Raw genomic sequence first — 22,289 nt, forward strand, 5'->3', positions numbered from 1 at the left:
TAAATACTTAAAGTACAGAAAAGAACAAACAATCCAAAACATGAAGGACAAATAACCCAAATATGAATTATATGAATTTTGGAATAAATAAATAAAGGACAGCACTCCACAAGAAAATACCACATCACTACTTCTTAATGTGGCTTTGCGCAAGCTTGTGCCAAAGGCCTGACTTGCCAGAGGTGCCTGCAAAATCAAATTCCCTCAGCCTTTTGGTTCACTCGAGCTGGGTCTAAATAATTGATGGGGCCAGTGAGTGGTGGCAGTGGCAGCGACAGTGATTTGATTTGGGAGCCAGTCTGAATGGGTTCAGGATCCTTACAGACACCCTGCGGAGGGCCAGAGAGAAATGTCAATCGCACCTCATCTACAGACCGAGGCTTCAATGCTACACCAAGAGAGTAGCAATCACCAGGCAATCTGCAGCTAGTTCACCATCCACATTTAATGAGACACACACACAACAGATACAAAGAAAGACTGAAAAAGCACCCGGCTGCTGCTCTTACAAGTGTCAACTCCATCCCCCACTGTGGTCCAAGAGAACACACAGAAAAAAAGAAACTCTGGATATCATTAGTATTGTAGGATCTATTCAGAAGTAGACTAATTTGTTTTGTCTATGTAGGGATGAGACTGGGAGCTTTTCCCAAAAAAAAAAAAGGCACTTGACAATTTCACCAACATTATACATCAGTTCTCAATACACAGATTAAACCCACACATAATTTTTGAGAACTTTTCAACTAATTGAATGAGAGCCATAGCCTTCATACCCTGAGCAGATAACCATGTGATCTGGGGCATGTGCCATATCTCCACACTGACCCTATCACTGTGACAATTTTTGGAAAACATGGAAACAGACGATGACATCTTTCAGATCTTGCTGCAGATCTACATTAGTCCCTCCACTTCTTAGACATCCACAAGGTTCTTAAGAGAGACACACCTTAACAGAAAGAAATTATGATGTTGGCAATGGGGATCTGTAGTTCTAGCAGAAAAAATTAGCACTTGTGAAATTTAAACATTGTCTGGAGGGAGCTGAACATTCCTTTGTAGTGTAAACGGGGCACAAAAAAGTCGAGGCACACTGAAATCCCAATGGGCACTCCTGTTGATTTCATTTCACCAACTTAGATTGTCCAAGTTCTGATGCCAAACCCATGGCTTTTGCCAGTCATGAGTCTTTGCTGCAATAAACTATGATGATAACAAATCTCCTGAACTTTCTAAGATCATTTTGCTTGCACACAGTTCTCTCTAAAAGCTATATCATTTCCAATCATAAATATGCTCTGGTAATCATCTTCATATCTTCATTACCACTACAACCGATTCTAGAAGACATAAACATGCTGTGTGTGGCCAGCCGACGGTTTCAAAAAGTCACCAATTTGGCAAATCCCTGCTTTTACCAGTCCATTTCAATTGCTTCAGTATTGCAAAACTTCTAAAAGGACACTGGGCAAGAAAGTGCCACAAAAGTATTCACCTCACTATTAGACATACTTGCTTTCAAAAAATGTTTATTATTGCAATATTTTTACATTTATCGATGTCGATTTACAACTTGTTCATTATTGTATATAATAACCTATTTTTAAACAGGAATTTTATAATAAAACAGGCTGCAGACAAACACTAAGACTTGCTAAGACTTACTTAATCATCTCAATTGGTAGAGCTCTCCTCATCAATAGTAACTGATATCAATCTGTCTCAATAAATGAAGGAATAAGAGCAGATATCCACAGAATATTTTGCAATAAGTTTAATAAAAAAAGACTGGGTGCAAGACATTGATATGCATGGTGTCATTGTGATATTGAGTCAGAAGATCATTTGATCCAATTGCAGTATTAAAAACTGCATTATACTGAATAAAACTGTGACACAAAGACAAAAATAAACTTCAAAACCAACATAAAGCAAAAAAAAACTTGAAATAAATAAAGAGAACTAGTATATTGATCCTTTACCATGGCAATTTAGAGTACTTTGCTTTCATGTTCGGAGAGATACAATGCATTTAGAGTAAATGAGAGGTCCACTAAAAACACATGACCTGAGTGTTATCAACTCACAGGAGCAGTCAGAGTATAATCCATATGTGGTTTATTTCCAAACACATAGCAAACACACTAAAATGGCAGGCAAAATCACAATAGAGAAACACATTAAGTGAGAGTTTAAAAGCAGAAAGAGCATTCAGCAAGGGCAAAGGTACAAAATTGCAAGATACAAGCAAAATAAATCCAATAAACAGGCAATGGTCAAACTTTGAGAACACAATGGGACAATAGCAAACAATCAATGGCTTGGTACGTAGCTGGGCTAACAATACTTTGTGACTACACAGCTAAAAATGTGGTTTGAAAGTCCTTTATGGCAGGAAATCACCCAGAAGTGGGGGAGTGGCAGGTTATGTTGTGACAGATTCCCTTCAAATCCCAACCCCATTCCTCCTTACAAATAACTCCAGGTGTTCTCTTGGGAGGGTGGCCTGGGGTTATGGTGTGGATTGGTCTGATTTTGGTGGAATTCAGTGAATTGGTGGTGCAGTGTTTGGACTGTAAGAACTGGGGTGATTTTGGAGGTCTTGAGGAGCATTGATTTTGCAGGCACCTCTGGCAAGTCAGGCCTTTGGCACAAGCTTGCACAAAGCCACATTAAGCCCAGACACCTTTGCAGCTCCTTTATGCTGAGGGAGTGGGACTCTCATTTACAGCCTGCACCTTACTCTCATCCATCTCCATTCACTCTCCATCCACTGGCAGCTGAAGATATAGCCCAGGAACTGAAGGGTGCTGTTGTGGAACTCACACTTTCTGCCATCACATTTAACTCATGTTGTAGCAGATGCAACGTTGTGAACTTGTACAATATGTTTATTCAAAGCCTTGGAATATATCCAGATATCTATATAGACAATGACACAGTTGCCCAGTATTGTTCACAAATGCATGGAAACTGCAGGCACATTAATCAGGACATATGGCATCACCAATTTTTCATAGTTCCCCATTGGTAGTGTGAAAGGCTGTTTTCCATTCATCCAACTCCTGTACCCCTCGCGATAGGTGAAAATCCGCGAAGTAGGATCTGCCCTAAGTTTGACCTTTTCACTGATGGTCATCATCTTCCTCTTTCTCTTGGGCTCATTAGAGGAATATTTTGCTGGCATTGTAAGGGCTTAACAAAAAGTTAATTTCGAACAAAATACGCTAGACACAGTTGACAGCGTGAACAAGAGTGGTGAGATACAACAAGGGAAGAAGTTGGGAGAGGATGCGATGATGCGCAGCCAATCAGCTCAGATCTCATGCCGGGAACCAATCATGTGCCTTGTCTGAGTTCCCGTGGGTATGTACAAAGCCTCTGAGAGAGTTTCTCTCTTTGTCTGGCATCCTGGGAAACCGTTTTTATTTTTATTTTTCGATGAATATTTTTGAAAAATCAGCGATGCACTGAGGCCATGAAACTTGAACTGCGAAGTGGCGAGGGATTACTGTATTCTGATAAGGTATAGGTACTACAAAGTCTAGTTTGGTGAAGAAAGCCACCTCTTATAGTTGTTCCAGGGCAAAAAGCACCAATGATAGGGGATATAGGTAGCATAGAGTTTAGGGAGTGATAGAGTTTAGCCTCCAGTAGTCAATGCCTTGTCTACGTCCTTTTTATCAACAAAGTAAAATCAAGCTGCAGCCGGTGAAGTGAAGGTGCCAGAACTCAGCCCGAACTTTGGCCACGTGCTTGTTTGTTCTATGTCACGTGTCTGCCCCGCCCTTGTCTTCCTGCCTCTGCACACCTGTTCCTCATGTGTTAATTGTCTGTAATTGTCTGTGCCGCGTTGCCTATGGCAGCACAATATCCTTTGTCCCTGTATATAATATTTCTTTGTCCCTGTTTTGTGTTTTTTAGTTAATAAACCCTTTTATTTTAGCTATCCTGCATTTGTGTCTGTTTTTATCCCTGGATTCCGCCAGACCAAGACCCAGCAGGATAGCGTCAGCTTGGACCGGACCTGTGGGAGCATTTTTTTCTTTAGGACAGTGCTTTTTTTTCCTTTACTGTTGTTTTTTTTTGTGTCTGTGACATCGATTCGCAGTTGTTCTGGTGAGGGACGCTGCTTCGCTTCTGGTTTCCCCGGGGGACGTTGCCTCACTTCCTGCCCGCCGGACTATGTCACAGCCCTTTTTTTTTTCTTGGTGTCCTGCTACATTGCCCCGCACCAGTCTGTTTGGGGATGTCGCTTCACTTCCTGGTTTCCCGTGGAGGACGCTGCCCCACTTCCTGTCCGTGGAGGGTGTTGCAGGCCTGTATTTTGTCCCAAGAATATTTTTTGTTAATTTTTTGCTCCGTGGCAGAGGATTTTTCCCACCCTCCTCCCTTTCTGTTTTTTTCTGGACTTGGGTCCGGCCTCAGGGTGTTGGGGGTTGTGCTCAGCCCTTCTGCTCGGCTGTGGATGTGGCTCGGCCCTTCTGCTCGGCTGTAGACCTGGCTTGGCCCTTCTGCTCGGCTGTCCACGTGGCTCGGCCCTTTGGCTCGGCTGTGGACGTCGCTCGGCCCTTCTGGTCGGCTGTGGACTTCACTCGGCCCTCTCTGGCTGAGCCGTGTGGCTTGCTCCCCCCACCTGCCTCGCCGTGTGCCTCCTTACCCCCTCCTGGACCTCGTAGGGACTGTCATTAAGACGGGATTGGTGCGTCGGGACCATGCCTCAAGGGGAGGGGACTGTCAGGATCCAGCCCAGACTTTGGCCACCTGCTTCTGTTTATGTTCTGTGTCAAGTGTCTGCCCTCCCCTTGTCTCTTCCTCCTCACCTCTGCACACCTGTTCCTCATGTGTTAAGCATCTTGTGTATTTAACCGTGCTTTAACCATAACCGAATCCTTGTCATCTGTTGTCATCGTCATTTGTTGTCATCTGTGGTACCGTGTCTAGTCTGGTCATGTCTTTGGTTGTCATATCTTTGTCCCTGTTTTGTGTTTTTTAGTTAATAAACCCTTTTATTTGGGTCTGTTTTTATCCCTGCGTCGCTGACAGAAGGGGCAAATTAAACCTGCCACCAGTGCCTCTTCAATGTATTCTTCCATTGGCTGGTCTCAAAATTGGGCAGGGAGTGAACCTGGCTCTTGGGTGGTGAGGAGTTTGGAAGCAGATGGATTGCACAGTCCCAGGATTTGTTTAGGGGTAGTTTCATGACTCATTTTTGCTGAACACCTTCTGGAAGTTAAGATATTGATTGGGGGTGGTACACACTTTAGATGGATCTGGGCTGTCAGTGCACATAGTACGACAGGGAAGTCATACTTTAAGAGTCAAGAGTTCTTTACCTTGCCTGGAAATCCATGGATCATGAGCTTGTATCCAGAATAATGTTGCCTGCAGAGTCCACTATGGATGCAAGAGAGCACACCTGGTTAGCATGTAGCTGGAGAGGTAAAGTCAGACCGAAGAGGCAGGTATTTGGGCCCACCTTGAAAGTGTGTAATCCTGTTTTCTCTGGACAAACTGCGATGCTTGGCCTGTCCACAGTACAAGCACAACCAAAGTCAAAATCAATACTAGAATTTGTGCCTTGCCGAGTTCTGGCATAGGTGGGGAGGCCTAAAGGGTGCTTACAATAAGTGCTGAGACTGTCTGAGCTTGATAACTGTGATGTGATCTGAGCATGTGATTACCTAGAAGGATGAACTCTAAAAGGTTTGTGTCCTCATCCTTGCAGACCATTTCAGCTTATAGAGTGGGGTTGAGCCCCTTCCGATATACTGCATGCAGCACAACATCATTCCACCTGCTCTGCATGGTCAGAGTCCTGAATTTAATAACATAATAGGTTGTTTTGTTGGCCCCCTGCTTCAGCTGCAGCAGTTTTGTAATGCCTTTTAAAATGTCTTTTCCACCAGCTGGCTACTAGAAAATTTCCCTGATTAGCTGTGAGAAATGCATGAAGAAGTTATGCACTTGAGTATCGCTATCCTAGATTGCAAGATCCCACTCCAGCTCTTTACCAGCAAGTAGCAACATGGTGAAACCACACTTGCTAGAGTTATCCCAGTAGGTGTCAAGCTAATGTGTGGGAAAAAAATCTCACATTGTCTGAGAAACCCTCGACATTGGTCGATGAAACCATTAAACTTCTCTTGAATGGCCAGTGGTTGGGACAGTTCTCAGGGCTTGAAGCAGGTGAGTATTGGTGGGTTGTAGGGCAGTAAATTGCTGGTGATATCCTGCCAACGTTTTGACTTGTTGTGCAACAGATTAGAGTTGAGAAATTTCCATTGGATTCTGTACAGGCAAAGTATCCTGTGATCAACTCACAGGAGCAGTCAGGGTAGAATCCATATGTAGTTTATTTACATATACAGTATCTCACAGAAGTGAGTACACCCCTCACATTTTTGTAAATATTTTATTACATATCTTTTTATGTGCCAACACTGAAGAAATGATTGTACAGCTTGTGTAAAACTGTAAATTTGCCGTCCACTCAAAATAACTTAACACACAGCCATTAATGTCTAAACTGCTGGCCACAAATGTGAGTACCCACCTAAGTGAGGTTCACAGGTTGCAACTGTAGTCCTCTTCCATGCCTCCATTATGACATCACCTAGCTGGTGGATTTTAGAGACCTTGTGCCCAACTTCCATTTAAGGATGCCCTAAAGATGCTCAATAGGGTTTAGGTCTGGAGACATGCTTGGTCATTCCATCACTTTTACCCTCAGCTTCTTTAGCAAGGCAGTGGTTGTCTTGGAGGTGTGTTTGGGGTCTTTATCATAGTGAAATACTGCCATGCGGCCCAGTCTCAGAAGGGAGGAAATCATGCTCTGCTTCAGTATGTCACAGTACATGTTAGCATTCATGGTTTCCTCAATGAACTGTAGTTCCTCAGTGTCGGCAGCACTCAAGCAGCCCCAGACTAAGACACTCTCACTAACATGCTTAACTGTAGGCCAGACAAACTTGTCTTTGTACTCCTCACCTGTTTGCTGCCACACACACTTAACACCACCTGAACCAAGTTTATCTGTGTTTCATCAGACCACAGAACATGGTTCCAGTAATCCATGTCCTTAGTCTACTTGTCTCCAGCAAACTGTTTGCTGGCTTTCTTGTGCATCATCTTTAGAAGGGGCTTCCTTATGGGATGGCAGCCATGCAGACCAATTTGGTCTGAGCACTGACAGGCTGACACCCCCACCCCTTCAACCTCTGCTGGCAGCATTCATATTTCCCAAACACAACCTCTGGATATAACGCTGACCATGTGCACACAACTTTTTTGTTCAACCATGGTGAGGCCTGTTCTGAGTGGAACCAGTCCTGTTAAACCACTGTATGGTCTTGGCCAACGTGCTGCAGCTCAGTTTCAGGGTCTTGCCAATCTTCTTATAGCCTATGCCATCTTTATGTTGAGCAACAATTATTGTTTCAGATCATCAGAGTTCTTTGAAATGAGGTGCTATGCTGAACTTCCAGTGACCAGTATGAGAGACTGAGAGCAATAACACCAAATTTAACACACCTGCTCCCCATTCACACCTGAGACCTAGTAAAACAAACAAGTCACATGACAACGAGGAGAGAAAATGGCTATTTGAGCCTAATTTGGACATTTTCATTTAGGGGGTGTACTCACTTTTGTGGCCAGATGTTTAGATATTAATGGCTGTTGTGTTTTTTTGAGGGGACAGCAAATTTACACTGTTATTCAAGCTGTACACTCACTACTACATTGTAGAAAAGTGTCATTTCTTCAGGGTTGTCACAGATATAATAAAATATTTACAAAAATGTGAGGGGTGTACTCACTTCTGTGAGATACTGTATATACTATATAATCAACAGTCAACAGAGAGTTAAAACCAGGAAGAGGAGTCAGCAAGGGCTGAAGGTACAAAATAACAATACACAAGTGAAAGAAATCCAATAAACAAGCAATGGTCAATAACAAAGTCCACAACAGGACAACAGCAGATAAAGAACGACTTGGTACGTAGCTAGGCTAACAGTATTTCTAGTCAACACAGCTAAAACAACGCAGATTTAAAAGTTCTTTGTGGCGAGGGCACCCTCTGATGGCCAGAGGAGGGAGTGGTGGTATTGTGATACCTGAATAGCTACTGGCATATTTCATAATTATGATTGCTGTACCCTTTGGATCCTTTAGTGAGAGACTGCCGCAGGTTGTGCAGTTCAACCAGCTTGCTGCATTCAATTGTCTGCAGTAGTAATGTGACTCATAATCCAAAGAGAATTCCAGCACTCCAACACTGCTTCCCATCAAGAGTGTCACTAGGTCAGAGCTCTGGGTTCAGAACCCACAAGCTCAGTTTTCCTTCCTCTACAGAAAGCATTTATTCTGAATGGCCATGTGATTCAACCACTGGCTAAATTCAGAGCAATTACTAGCTGGGTCTAGGACAGATTTTGATGTTTCTCTTGCTGGCATGCAACAAAAGCAACAGCAATAACAACAACAACTAGGAGAAAAATCACTAAATGAAAAACTAGCAAAACTAGCTTCTGCAGATTTCTTAATCCCGTCTCATCATATAGCAACCTTTCTACATCATACAGGAACGTAAATCCCAAAATCAAACAGGAGAATATCAGTGTTCCAGTTAAGATATGATGTTATAATGTCTATTACAGTTTCCAAAGTTTCAAATCTTAACTTCAGTTAATTCACCACCAATTTTGGACTTACAGATGTTTTGAAGGAAAATTCCCAATGAGCTGAGCAGTCACTGTACTGTGGCATAAATTTTTAATATTTAATAATATATATATATATATATATATATAATAAATTGTAAAATTTGGAAGGAAGAAAGACATTATATAGACTAGATCTGTGCAGGATTAGGATACAGAACATATCTGACTGCATCAAGTGTGAAATACAAGCTTTGATTTAAAGAAGAAAATTCAAATATTCAGATAAAAAGCAAATATACCACAATTAAAAATTTACAGTAACACAAAAAACATACTAAAAGTCTACATTGCTCTAGTGCTGTGACTCTTCTATTCTAAAACTTCACACATTGCAGTGAAGGAATTTCACTCTCTCTCTCTCTCTCTCTCTCTCTCTATCTCTCTCTCTCTCTCTCTCTCTCTCTCTCTCTCTCTCTATCAATTGCTCATGCATCATTCACATCGAGCTAAGGACATGTAAAACTCTTTAAGACAAGCTCAGTTATGGAGATATGGAGATTTGCACACCTAGCCAGTCAAATTAGCATAAAAATACTCACTGAGGAGAGAAGGCCCACTCTGAACGTAGCAAGTAACGGTGTCTGATCAACCTGTTTCAGAGACAGAGAGCGAGAGAAAAGAAAATGAGAAAGAGAGCGCCAGCTGTGAAACCACAGTCAAATGATTGGAGCAGGAAAGACATTACAACAAATGTACTGAGGCAGCCACTATCAGTGACTAAAATCTGTGGTAAAATGAGTACAGGACTAAGGAGGGAGGAGGATACAGATAGAAAAGACAGGGTATGCAGTATGTACTATGATTTTTGATGTTATCTACTGATATTCAGGCATTATTTATTCCTTCAGTTCATCAAATCAATTACTTCTTACAATTCCATGTTCATACTTAAAGTCTCAGTAAGATAAAGCTTTCCTTTTTTAATGATGATGATGATTTTTATGATGATGACAATGATGATTATTATTATTTATTTATTTGTTTTGGTTTTTAACTCTCACACTAATGATTTCACTGAAGGTTTGCATAACTCAATCATCTATATCGTTAATTTTATTATTTTAAGTTTGCTCATTTATCTTATCTCTATGTTACAGTTATGCTGCATGATAGTTCAGCACTTTGGTCAGAACCTGCTGTTGCAAATGTGATTTGACTTGATAATGCTCAAATTTATAGCCAAATACCAAATACAGTACATCAAGCACAAATGCAATGAATAGTAATAAATGATCTGGATCTGGTTTTAAACCCAATGTGGCCTGAACCAGAGGGTTTTTTGTTGTAAGCTGAACCTGTGCATTGAAACATTGGAACAACCCAGAGGTAGAACTGCAGCAGAGCCTAAAGTAAACCACTGTAACCATACAAGCAGTTACTTAGGATGAATAAATGAACGTTAAATACATCATGAAGTGTCTCATGTTAATGAATGTGGTCTTTTGTTGTCTCACCTAAATTAAACTAAATAAAATTGTGCATTGTATTCATCACATCCATACTTTAAATGTTTGTTCCATGATCAGATTGGACTTTAATGAATAAATACTATAATACATGTAATTTTTCATATCAGTGAAGCACATTAATCGTTACAGGATTGGCAGCAAGAACATCAACAACATTATATTGCTTTACAGATCTCTGTATATTCTACTTAAAGCAATGCAAAAGTGTCTTTAGTAGCTGGATTAGTGACTCATGGGAGTAGTTGTTGCTGGCAGTGCATGCGACTGAATGTAGTCTGTTCTGTTTGGTGTTATTTGGTTGTTAATGTGTGTGAGTTGTGTTCCAGGCATATGCCTCTGTTAATGTGACTTCTGTCACATCAGCTGCTTTACCAGATCACTCCATCTCCGATCTCCCACTCCATGTCACAATCAAGAGCTGCAGCTCTACATCACCGACAGCAGCAATCTGGAGATCAGCATGCTGTGTGTGAATCACCTTTCTTTTTGCATGCTCTCACACTCTAGTTCACTTTGCTTCTCCCTCTTTTCACCTGCTGGTGACAAAAGAAATATCCTGTACTAAAATCCCTACCCGATGCACCGAAAATGCACAGAAAATCTCTTAGCCTTATCATCCTCTGGCTGGCCTCTTTGTTATCTCTCTCTCTCTCTCTCTCTCTCTCTCTCTCTCTCTCTCTCTCTCTCTCTCTCTCTCTCTCTCTCTCTCATACACACACACTTTCCTGCTGTAGCCCTTATTTCTGTCTATCTGTTAATGTTACTTTCCATTGCAGTTCCCTTCTCCACTGTGTCTCTCTCAGTAAAGAAACGACTTTCCTCCAAGTGGAGATTACCTCAACCAGCCTCTTCAGAGCAGCTTCAAATGACCCCCAGTGCGCTACCAGGCTGGATTACACCTCTCCTCAATACACACTAACCCCTCCTCAGGGTAACAGGGAAGAATAAAAAGACACAAGGAGGGAGAATGGAGGGTGGCTAGAAAAATGTTCAGTTAATTCTAGGAATAAAAAAATGTAATAAAAAAATATGCGCCCACCATAAATGACAATATGTGCCTTAGTGGGCTTTCCTGCTGTTGTGCATTGATTGTTTCTTCAGAAAAATATAAAAATAGATAAACTGTGACAGAACAATTTGTGCTTTCAGTGAATTACTTTTGCTAATATATATATATGCATTAGTATTTGAAATGAACATTTTAATCTATATTTCATAAGTTAAAGATTTTCTCAATCTCAGTGTGTGATGTTAATCTGTTTACATTTAATGATTTAATAAGAACATATTACATAATAAAGGAATAAGTGCCAATAGATTTGATATTTATGTACATTTCATGCAGATGATATAAAAAAAAAGCTGGTACAGCAAGTGCAGTGGGTTGAAGCTTGGGTTACTGTCTGTTTATACTTTATGTTCCTTCTTTCTCCCAAATACACATCTGTAGGTGTACAAACTACTCTAAACTTCCCCTGAACTGTCTTCTTCTACTTTGCCACAGCAAATCATCTGTTTCCACCTAACTTTATCCTCAGCATCCTCTACTCTCGTACCAATTAACTTCATGTCCTCTTTTAACACATCCATATATCTCCTCTTGGCCTTATCTTGCCCTTTTACCTGGCAGCTCCATCTCCAACATCCTTCTACCAATATAACCATCTCCATCCCCTGTACATGTCCAAACCATCTCAATCTAGCCTCTCTGACCTTGTCCCTAAAACAGCCAACCTGAGCTGTCCCTCTGATGTGCTCCTTCCGAATCCTGTTCATCCTCGTCACTCCTAAAGGGAACCTCAAAATCCTCATCTCTGCTATCTCCATCTCTGCCTCATGTCTTTTTCTCACTGCAACAGTCGCTAACCCATACAGCAAATCTGGGCTCACTACTGTCTTATACACCTTTCTTTGGATTCTTTCTGATACTCTTTTGTCACACAACACTCCTGGCACTTTTCTCCACCCAACTCTAAACTTCCTCTGAATGAGCATGCAAATGTGTGTGCATATGATGATATGATGTGTGTGCAAAGTCTATATTAGACTGCTGTTCTTGTTTCTGTACTTTAAAAGACTGGTGCATTATCACCTTTAATCCGTATGTATCTGTTATAGGCTCTGAAGAAAAACCCTGAGCAGGATAAAGCAATAATTGATTATGAGTTAAATCATAACCTACAGGAAGAGTTGTGTGTGTTTTTTTAAATAAATTTGCAAATGTGAGACCATGGTGATCTGTCCATTAATCTGTAATAATATTTATTATACTTATGCTTGTACAGGATCTATTCATATTTGTGTAAGTTTTTACATTCTTCTTTCAAACTCTTCAGGTTGAGTCTCCCTCCTCGCTGTTGTGCTTCTGTTCATATCTTTGCCATTATAACTTGTGTGGCTGTGGGTGGTGCATGCAAGACATACACTCACACCCACACACCCACTCCCACACACTTTCTCCCTATCCCCCTGCTCCCTAAGTATGTCCAATTAGGGAAGGTCGACTCCGGCAGCAGTGTGCACAGCAGCCACTTATTCTGTTACCGTTGGATGATCTGTCACGCTCAGCTCTGGCTTTCTTTATGTTAGTCTTCCTCCCAAAGGGCAGTGGCTAACTCCATCACCGGGACAAATGACCCATCAGTGCCACCATTCATCAGCCACCAAGGAATCACTAGCCTCGGCCAGCCCAAACCTCTCCCACTGCGTCTGTCTCTAACACCAGGGCTGAATCTCCCATACCCACCATACTGAAACTCAGTGTGTGTGTATGTGCATTTGTGTGTGACAGTAAGGACTCGACTGCAAAACTGCATTACAAATCTCCCACATATGACACATCTAACATATACATACACATACACAAACACATATATGACACAAATTCACAAACCACATACGCTACCCAGAATAGAACCACCTCGTTGAGACACAAGCAGTAGATAATGTTAAGGTTTTCAACTTGGTTGTCAGTGAGGTTTTTTCTGCCTGTTCTGAAACCCACACCATTCCCACACCTCCGCCAGGAGCGATGAGGATCTTTATGTAAGTGATGAGGCAGGGAGCAAATGAAATCACTGTAATTTGGCTAGAAGAGTAATGCATGTCCTGCATAATGAAGAGGACCAGCTTTTTACTGCTCACTGATGAGCTAAGTAGGAGTGCTCTTATTAATTAAGACAGTCTAATTTCCATAAGTCAAAACACCCAATGTGTGAAGAAAATCGTTGTTAAAAAAGACCAGAAAACTGGGAAGGAAAGCAACAGAGTAAGCCCTGACAGATGGTCTTTCATCATGCACAGCTTTAAGGGGAAAAACACGCTTATAGAGAATGCATCTAGCACTTTGTCTTCTCCTTTCCTTAATTCTAAGCAATTAAATTTTTTTTCTTTAATACCATGAAAAAAGCATATGGGGGCATTACTCATTTGGTGCTGTTTTGCCAATGTAGTTTCCATGGCAACAGAACAACATGGACTCAGGAGCATGATAATTTCTCTCCTAGATACAGAAACACCAGCGTAAATTCAGAATCCTGGGACTTGAACTTTGACTTCTCTCATCCAAATGCAGCAGGGGTTAAAGTACAGTTTCTATTTAGCAAAGATTCTTAAAGCATACTTGATGGCTGCATATTTTTCCAACAAACTGTAACTCTTAGATAAAAATACACTGGCTTGGTAGGCCAAAAAAAGCCACAGCAACAATACACAATGTTGAGCAACAGAAGGTAGAAAAAAGTTTCAAATAACTTCTCTGAACTCTTTTTAGATAGACCATCAGTCCCTGAATATTAAAACCATATTTCTGAGACAAAGTGTTTTACTTCACATCAAGCCAAAAGCTAGTAAACCAAGCAGTAAACTGATTCATAAGGTCTCAAAAAAGAACGAATGAATGAATTAATATGACTGGATTTTTGGTCTGTACTGAAGACTGCAACTAAAGTCTCCCATCTGCTGCTGTCAATGTGAAACATATACAGAAATATACAGGAATATACAGAACCATTTAACATTCTTTCCTACATTAGAGATGGAGGCTTTGAGTGGATTCAAGGCCATGTTAATTCTGTCCAATTTGAACAATTCTTCCTATCTATCCAGACAAGGACTCAAAAAAAAAAAAGACATTGAGCGGTGAGTTGTCTGTGTGTGCTATGATTGAAGTTAAAGGCATTTTAACAAGGTTTTGAACAATCCCCTTAAAACATCATTAAAACATATCTACATAAACATATCCGCACCTTGAAAAAAAAGCGTTTTTCCTGCACCAGCTCACTATAAGTATACTTGAAACATAATTGGTAAAATGTTTCAAAAACCATATTATATTTGTATTATGTGAATGCCTTTAATATCTCATGCTTGAACCATGCCTTCCTGTGAGTCATCCATTATAGGTTGTGAAAATGTACATTATAGCTCATTCGAGCATGTTACCTAAAAACATGTACACCTATGAAATATTTGGAGTATCCCAGAAGTCACATGTTTATCAGTTTACATCATCATTATTATTTTTACTTATTTAAACAACTAAAATGATAGATTAAAGATAAATTGTTCATTAAAAATACACTAAATTTAGAGTATTTCTAATTCTAATTAGCATGTTATTTCATCTTGAGCATGGATGCAGGTTGTACTTGTAATTTTCAGTCATGTTATTCATTAAAAGTAAAGTGTAGCCAGAAAAATAAATGTAATGCTTGGTTTCTTAGATTTAATGTTCCCATGATCAAGAGAAATTGAGACATTAGTATTATGCTATGCCTTGAGTCATTATGCCTTAAGACATAATAAGTTGTACCAAAACAATCATTTTTGGTGTTAATATGTACATAACTAGTACTTTTTTAGTAAGGTAAATCATAGTTGATGAGATGTGCTGTTAATAACTTCTGACATTCAAACATAAAAACAGCATAAACACTTACACAAACTCTGTAGGGAAAAATCAGCATGCTTGAATTCCATGCAAGCTGGCTACTTTACCAGGTGGGTTGTTCAAACATAAACCAAATCATATGAATCAGCCTGCTAGCTTGAAGAAACTGTGCCTTAAAAAGTGATGCACCAATTTCAGGACTGCCAGACATGATTTATTAAATTCTCACATGACAGAATTAACAAAGGTGGCTGCACTGCACTACCAGTTGCACTTGGTAAATAACATATGCACAGGGTCAGCCATGCAAAGCCAGGAGATGACAAATCTCTTATAGACATTAACATTTTCTTCCCTTGTCATTGGTTATTTATTTGCTGCTGTTCCATCTGACCTGGCTTGGAATATTGAGGTGATCCATCCTTTTGGCTGTTTTTGATTGATATGATAGTCAAAAAAGCTAGCATTTATACTGTACAGTATTAACATCGAAGAGAAGTACCCAATCCAACAACAGAAAATTTTCAGCAGGCAGCCAAAAAAAGAAAAAAAACAGAACAATTAAGGTTAGGGCGTAGGACAGGGTGGGCAGTCAAAGGTGTTCCTACTACTTAATTCCTAAATCCAATAAATTACTCGTTAAAAAGTCTATGAATTTTGTATGAGGTCCAGTTGGTTCAGCAGGCCTGAGCAGTCAGGATTAGAAGTGGGGTTTTCAGTGCATGAGGATACGGGATCCTGTGGGTTGGCATGCACATTAAGGGGGGAAAGAGAGAAATGACTGGTCATGCAACCTGACACTTTCTCATTCCCTCGCACACATTATTCATATCTATTTAACATAGGGCTTTGCATTTTAAAAGCACACAGCACTTGACCTTGAAAGCAAGAAGAATGGCAAACCTGAAAGAAGTCAATACGGTATATTGCCAACTGGTCTTCCATACTAAGGTGGTAGTTCATTTTCACAAAAATGCTGCATACAAGTCAGGGCATGCTGCTTTTAATAATACATTCAATACACTTTTCCTTATTGGTCAGAGGAGTTATCATCAATCAAATTTACATTCCAAAAAGATTTCAGGTACAGCGAAATGACATTTCTCTGGCACAAGTAAATGAAAATGCAGAACTAACTAGCATCTCCAAATTCAGAGGCTAACATGTTGCTAAGTGTATTCTTTGTGACCCAAAAAGGTCAATCGAATAAACGAAATCCCCATCAGTTGTAGTTTCATTAGAATCGCAAGGTCACACCATTGCCAAACAGATTCCTATTCATGGCTTGACAAAGCTAGAGAAAAATAATGCTCTTCACTAAATATCAAAAGTCCAATCCAATTGCAATTGTGTTTGGTAAATAAGGATGGATTGTTTGTCTCTTAGCAGAGTGCGCAGTGAAGATCCTCTACTTAAATGTAAAGTGACAGATGTCCCATTCTCAGTGGCAGAGGACTGTGTCTTGCCTTAATGAGCCTGTGGTGAAAAGTCACCTGAATAAAGAGCAGATTACAAAGGTTGGTCTGAAGGACAACAGTTTGTACAACAACCGAAGTGGAAAAATAACACCATATCAATAAAATCATGAGCAATTAGAGAAGAGAAAGAGAAAGAATTATTTTATTATCAGATTTCACAACCAATAACTTTTTTTATATCCGTATTTATTGTCACTTATATCTATCTTATCATATTGTATCATTTATCATAAATATTTTATTGTATCATGCCACACTATATGACTTACCTATATAAATCATCATTTACTGGCTTGTCTAGCAAACTGAAGTATATGGAGCGGTAATGCAATACAGATTTTAAAGAACAATCAGATTTGATTTTCCTCTTCTTGTGTCATTGTCAATATTTTTACAGGATTAGACATACAGTATCATTATTATGTGTCTCCAAGTTACTGCATCATTATTGCATATCTGTCAAACACATCAATAGCAAGACATTTTTTGATGCCTCAAAACCAATATATTTTTTTTGGATGCTTTTTTCTGACAAAAATATTTGATGTACCCACAGTACCGTGTATATTCTGTCAAAACAAGAAATGAGCGAAAGGGCTATTTTCCTTATGAGGAAATAATGAGTGAACAATTAAATTGTATAATCTTTGCCTGTTAAGCATAATAATGGAGACTTCTGGCACCTGAACATGAGACCTTCATCTTAAACGAAACATGGTACAGATGGATGAATGCATAATGATGGGACAGAGATAATGATCTGCCCCTCATGTCAATATCTTTAGGTGCCAACCTGCCTCCCTTTGGGTATGAGCCTAGACATCAAATCTGCAACCGATGAATCACTTTTGCTGAGACACCTTGTCTATTTAAACTTTTCTGCCAACCCTGGGTTATGATTAGGTTGCACACCACACATCATTTTACACATGGAACATTCTTTCCCCCAAGATTTACCCCAAAGACTACTGAACGGAAGCCAAATGACAACTACAGAATTCTGATCAGTAGATCCTCAATGCCAACTGCATCTATATTAGATTTAGTACAAAATCATAGTTTCTGACAAGAGACTTGAGGCATGTTAGACAATTGCTTTTTGGGTTTTATTTTTCTCCAATTTTCTCTCAAATTTGGTCAACTGCCAATCTCCAAACACCAGCCAGCTTTTTTCTATCTTCTATCATGCAACAGCAACCAACTAGGGAGAGTGAAGGCTAATACATGTTTCCTCCAAGAAATCATGCCATATCAACGCTCATCACCTCAGAAAAAATGAAATTGTAATTGATGAAAGTCTGGAAAAAAGCATGAAAAATGGTTCATTTCTCAATTAGCTGCTTTCAGTTAAATAGTTTACATAAAATGCATGTGACTGGTGGCAACAGAGATCTGATAAAGAAGCCTTGATAGTTCTTTCTTATTTATTTATTTATTTATTTATTTATTACCTTTTGGTTATTTCTGTTAAAGTATTTTTAAGCATACCCAATCTCAATCTGCTGAAGTACTTTGCTGGCTCAGCATCTGGAATCTACCACCTGATAACCCCTAGTGTAAATATTTGGGGACTGTTTGTATTGGACTATCTTAAATAAAATGTTACACCTTTTAATTCCTTTCATGAAGACCCACATGTGATGCTTTTCTAACAATATTAAATGAGTCCTCACTTATTCTAAAAGCTTATTTGCAGCTTTTTCTACTTTCCTGTGCTTACTGTGCAATGCTATATTTAGCCAATATAATAAATTAAAGAATAAACATAGATCATTTGTATATAGTACAAGTTGTGTTTTTTATGTTTACTACAGAAAAATACAATCCATTTCAGTGGTTTTCAGGACACTGAAGGTGTCAAACAGCAAACAATTATTTATACTGACCCTGTTTTGCCAGTAGCACATGGCCACTAGAAATCCCCCAGGGATAAGAACAGTTCCTGAATACATCTGATTAACTAAGCTATAGACCGGTGTGTGTGTGTGTGTGTGTGTGTGTGTGTGTGTGTGTGTGTGTGTGTGTGTGTGTGTGTGTGTGTGTGTGTGTGTGTGTGTGTGTGAGAGAGAGAGAGACTGGTCCAGCAGCATATCTGGCCAGGAGCAGTGGTTGAGAATCAGGCGGCTGTGCCCACAGGGTGTGTGAGGGCCATCGATCCTGCTCTGCCATTAGATACAAAGATGTCAAGGCAGATTACTCTCGTAGTGCCGCCGTTTGCAGGTCAAGTGTTCTGCTCGTCAACAATAATCAGAGAGAGTGTGAGCTGTGGCATGATGTGACTCGGTGTGTCTGATAAATAGCAGCAGCTCTGCAGCCTGGGCCACAGAGCCAGGCAGTGAATTAGACTGGAGCGGCTGCTGGGTCTCATCACAGGTTAATGACACATGTGCTGCTAGAGCACTAAATGATTCTGTGTTGAAAATGAGATAATGCCCCAGACCAGTCAAAATGGATGAGAGAACTGGTAAAATGTTCCAATGTAATGGGAACATCTCAACTCTAACCAGGCAATCTCTCCCTCTCTCGTTCCTTCTTAAAACAGGAATGACTCACTTATATTTTACTTTCAGTGCTCTGTGTCACAGCCTCCTTCATCACCCTGTCCAAATAATACAACAGTAACAGAGTACATTCATCTTCTGAACTGAGAACATGTCACAGCTCAGGGGGAAATCAGATTTCCCCCACTGCTCTATTTAATTTTGGTGCCTAAACTCATGTAGGAAACAAATACCATGGTAGAGTTTAGTCCAATATTTATATCTTTGACACCGATTATTTTATTTGACATTTTATTCAATACATGTGATGATTCTATATGAAATTTAAGCACTGCTTTTGTTGCTGTGAATGCTCTGATGCTGAATTATAGTCAAACATTCATCATCTGAGCCAAACTTTATTCTATAGACCTGCATTTTAGGCACATTGTCCAAGGAATTGCTGGACATTAACAATACCGCCATCTGATACAGAATGCACTGGACAAAGCTGGCACAGTGAAAGGAAAAGAGATAAAATATAGAAAATGGCATGCTGAGAGCATAAACTGTGGACAGAGCTGAATGTGGGATGCCATAACTCTTCATGCTGTGACAGAAGTTGGGATGAGTTTTTTATTTGGTGACAGAAGTTGCAGTAACATGAACAGATGCATAAAAGGATGACAGCAGTAGAGGTGGAGAGGAGGACAGACAACGCCAACAGACCACCATATTGAATGCTGATAAATGCATTTCAACATGTTCACTCTGAAGTGTTTGCATGAAACTATATGATCAGTCTTCTTCCAGGTTACAATGGATTTAACAATCATTTTTTCTAAGAAACAAACACTAACTAGAATCCAGTTTTTGTTAATTTGTTCTCAAACCATGTGTACATTATTGCTCATATTTCTGCAACATATAAATGCTAGGAACCCTGAGAGAGCAGTAATTCTCAAGCCTGTGCTGATAAATTCTTTTCCAATTGCATTTTAACATTTTTCCTGCATTAACACCTCCACATTCAACTAAGGGGCTTGTTAATTACCAAATTAGTGAGACTGGGTGGTTAGAGCAGGGAAGTCTTCCTGTGCAGGGTTGGGAACTGCTTTATTGCCTAAATCTACATGTGGTATGAAAACAATGGAAGAAAAAAGATAATGCATTAATACTAATTTGTACTTGTATAAAATGCTCTGATACTTAAATCTGACGTGGTGTGATATCATCTACGCTACATGATGTAAGCCTAGTGCATGTTGTCATGCTAATGAAGAAACCGCACAAAATGACAGCAATCTAGCAATCTAGAGGTATTTCACGATTAATGACAGCAATCAAAGCATCCTGTGCTCTGAAAAAATATCAAGAAGCATTACTACATCATTTTCCCCCAAAGCAAGTAGCCTGAAAAAATCTTAGTCATTAAATGGTATCTTTAACAGAGGGCATTTGAGGGGGGCTGAGTGTGCAGAGCAGTATCAGCGAGTGTGGTCATTAAAAGGAGTGCTATGTGCTGTGAATCGTGTGCACACAAAGGTATTTGCAAGTGTAGAGCGATAAAGTGACCATGCAGAGAAACTTTTGCACATGAGAGCACTTCAGCTGTGCGAGCAGTAAGCACTGAGGCACACACTTTATGCTTGACAGCATCTACTCTTTTCTCATGAGTCTAAGTGCAATGCATAGCACCTTGCTCTCATTTTCTCTGACCACAACACAATAATCCATGATGGCCTTGATTCCTCAATACTGAAGCCTTTACTTATTTTAGTATCAGCAAACCATTATTGATTAGAGTGCTATTGAATAAAATTGTACTGAACAATCCTTACTAAACTACAGAGGAGTACATAATTCTGTTAATTGGCTCTCACACACCACCAAAGCAATTTCATTGCACATTAGCATAAATCCTACACTACTCTGAAATAGAACTGGAGCTACGAGACCTTTTCATCCAAAAGACACTCCTTCAGATTTGATAATGGTGGTGGAGATCACTGTCTACCATGTCAGTCTAGATGTCAATGTCAATCTCTCAAAGATGTTCAGGGTTGAGATCTGGTGACTGCAACATTCTCATGAAAGCACCTGTAAGTACTCGTGCCCTCTGGGTGGGGCGAAGTCATCCTGAAACAGAGGATTATTTGAATATTACAATAAAGATGATTATTTGGAAGTCGTTTGCAGTGATTCCTCTCCAAGGGAACAAAGGAACCAAAACTATGCCAGAAGAATGCCTCCACATCCTAATCATTATGGTAAAGTCTGCCTTTTCCACACTTTTCAGTTAATATTCAACAGATGATTGATAATAATAGTTCCTCTCTCATGCCTGACAGATCCTTTCCTCAGGAGAAAGAGGAAATTCTAGCAAGCAGATTTGAAAGGACTTGGTTATGTTCCAGGTGCAAGAATATACCCTTCTCACACTGACGGTATCTGATTCTATTATAATTTTTTAGTTCATTTTAATGAGACAAATCATTATTATTATTATTTTTTTTTAAATGATTACATTTAAAAATACAACTAAGACAACTACCATGTCCAGGTATGTAAATATGAATTCAAGAAACAACAAAATAAACATCCACTAAGTGTACAAAAGTCGTTTACATTTACAGTGATGCCTCGAGATACGAGTTTAATTTGTTCCGTGGCCTTGCTCGTATCTCAAATTGCTCGTATCTCAAAACAATTTTCCCCGTTTAAATGAATTGAAATCCCATTAATCCGTTCAAGCTCTCCAAAATTCCACTCCAGTTGTTTTGTTTATGTGTTTTGAATATGAAAATGATTTATAAATGACAAATATTGTATAAAAACATACAGTAATAAAAGAGAATGTTAAAAAAATAAACTGGTTTTACTTTACGGAAGATGCGCACGGAGGTTGAGGGCGGAGTAAACAGGCGTTAGGAGGAATTACACTTTCACTTTCGATCACTTACTCGCTACTGTATACTCTTAATGCTACTTTACACTTAAATGGAACTTAACTAAACTTCGCTAAAATTAACGACCCTAACTGAAATTCTCTTAAGTAAACTTAATTGCTACAATTTCTGTTTTCTTTACATTAATTTTGCTGAATTTTCTTCATCGCTTTTCTCTTTACTTGTTTTTGCTTTTTTTGTCACTCTTTCCTCACTAATATCTGCCAGTCGTTTTAATAAAAACCTGTCCGGTCAGCATATCGGATGCGGTGTAGTTGCACAAGTTAAAAT

The 22,289-nt window shown here is 39.6% G+C and overlaps 1 protein-coding gene across 6 annotated transcripts in view; it reads right to left on the bottom strand.

Moving 5' to 3' along the window:
- The window catches only part of rbfox3a (RNA binding fox-1 homolog 3a), a 323,538-nt gene that overhangs the window by 225,979 nt on the left and 75,270 nt on the right, over nucleotides 1-22,289 (bottom strand). For 5 of the 6 annotated variants that reach the window (XM_027177421.2, XM_027177424.2, XM_027177422.2 and 2 more), the window contains exon 3: nucleotides 9,272-9,322. The exons of the other annotated variant lie outside the window; for it this stretch is intronic. The gene's annotated coding sequence lies outside the window, so the exon portion shown is untranslated. The remainder of the gene's footprint in view (nucleotides 1-9,271; nucleotides 9,323-22,289) is intronic. 6 annotated transcript variants of the gene reach the window in all.

The sequence above is a fragment of the Tachysurus fulvidraco genome, chromosome 8 (assembly GCF_022655615.1).
Source record: "Tachysurus fulvidraco isolate hzauxx_2018 chromosome 8, HZAU_PFXX_2.0, whole genome shotgun sequence".
NCBI classification, from domain to species: domain Eukaryota; kingdom Metazoa; phylum Chordata; class Actinopteri; order Siluriformes; family Bagridae; genus Tachysurus; species Tachysurus fulvidraco.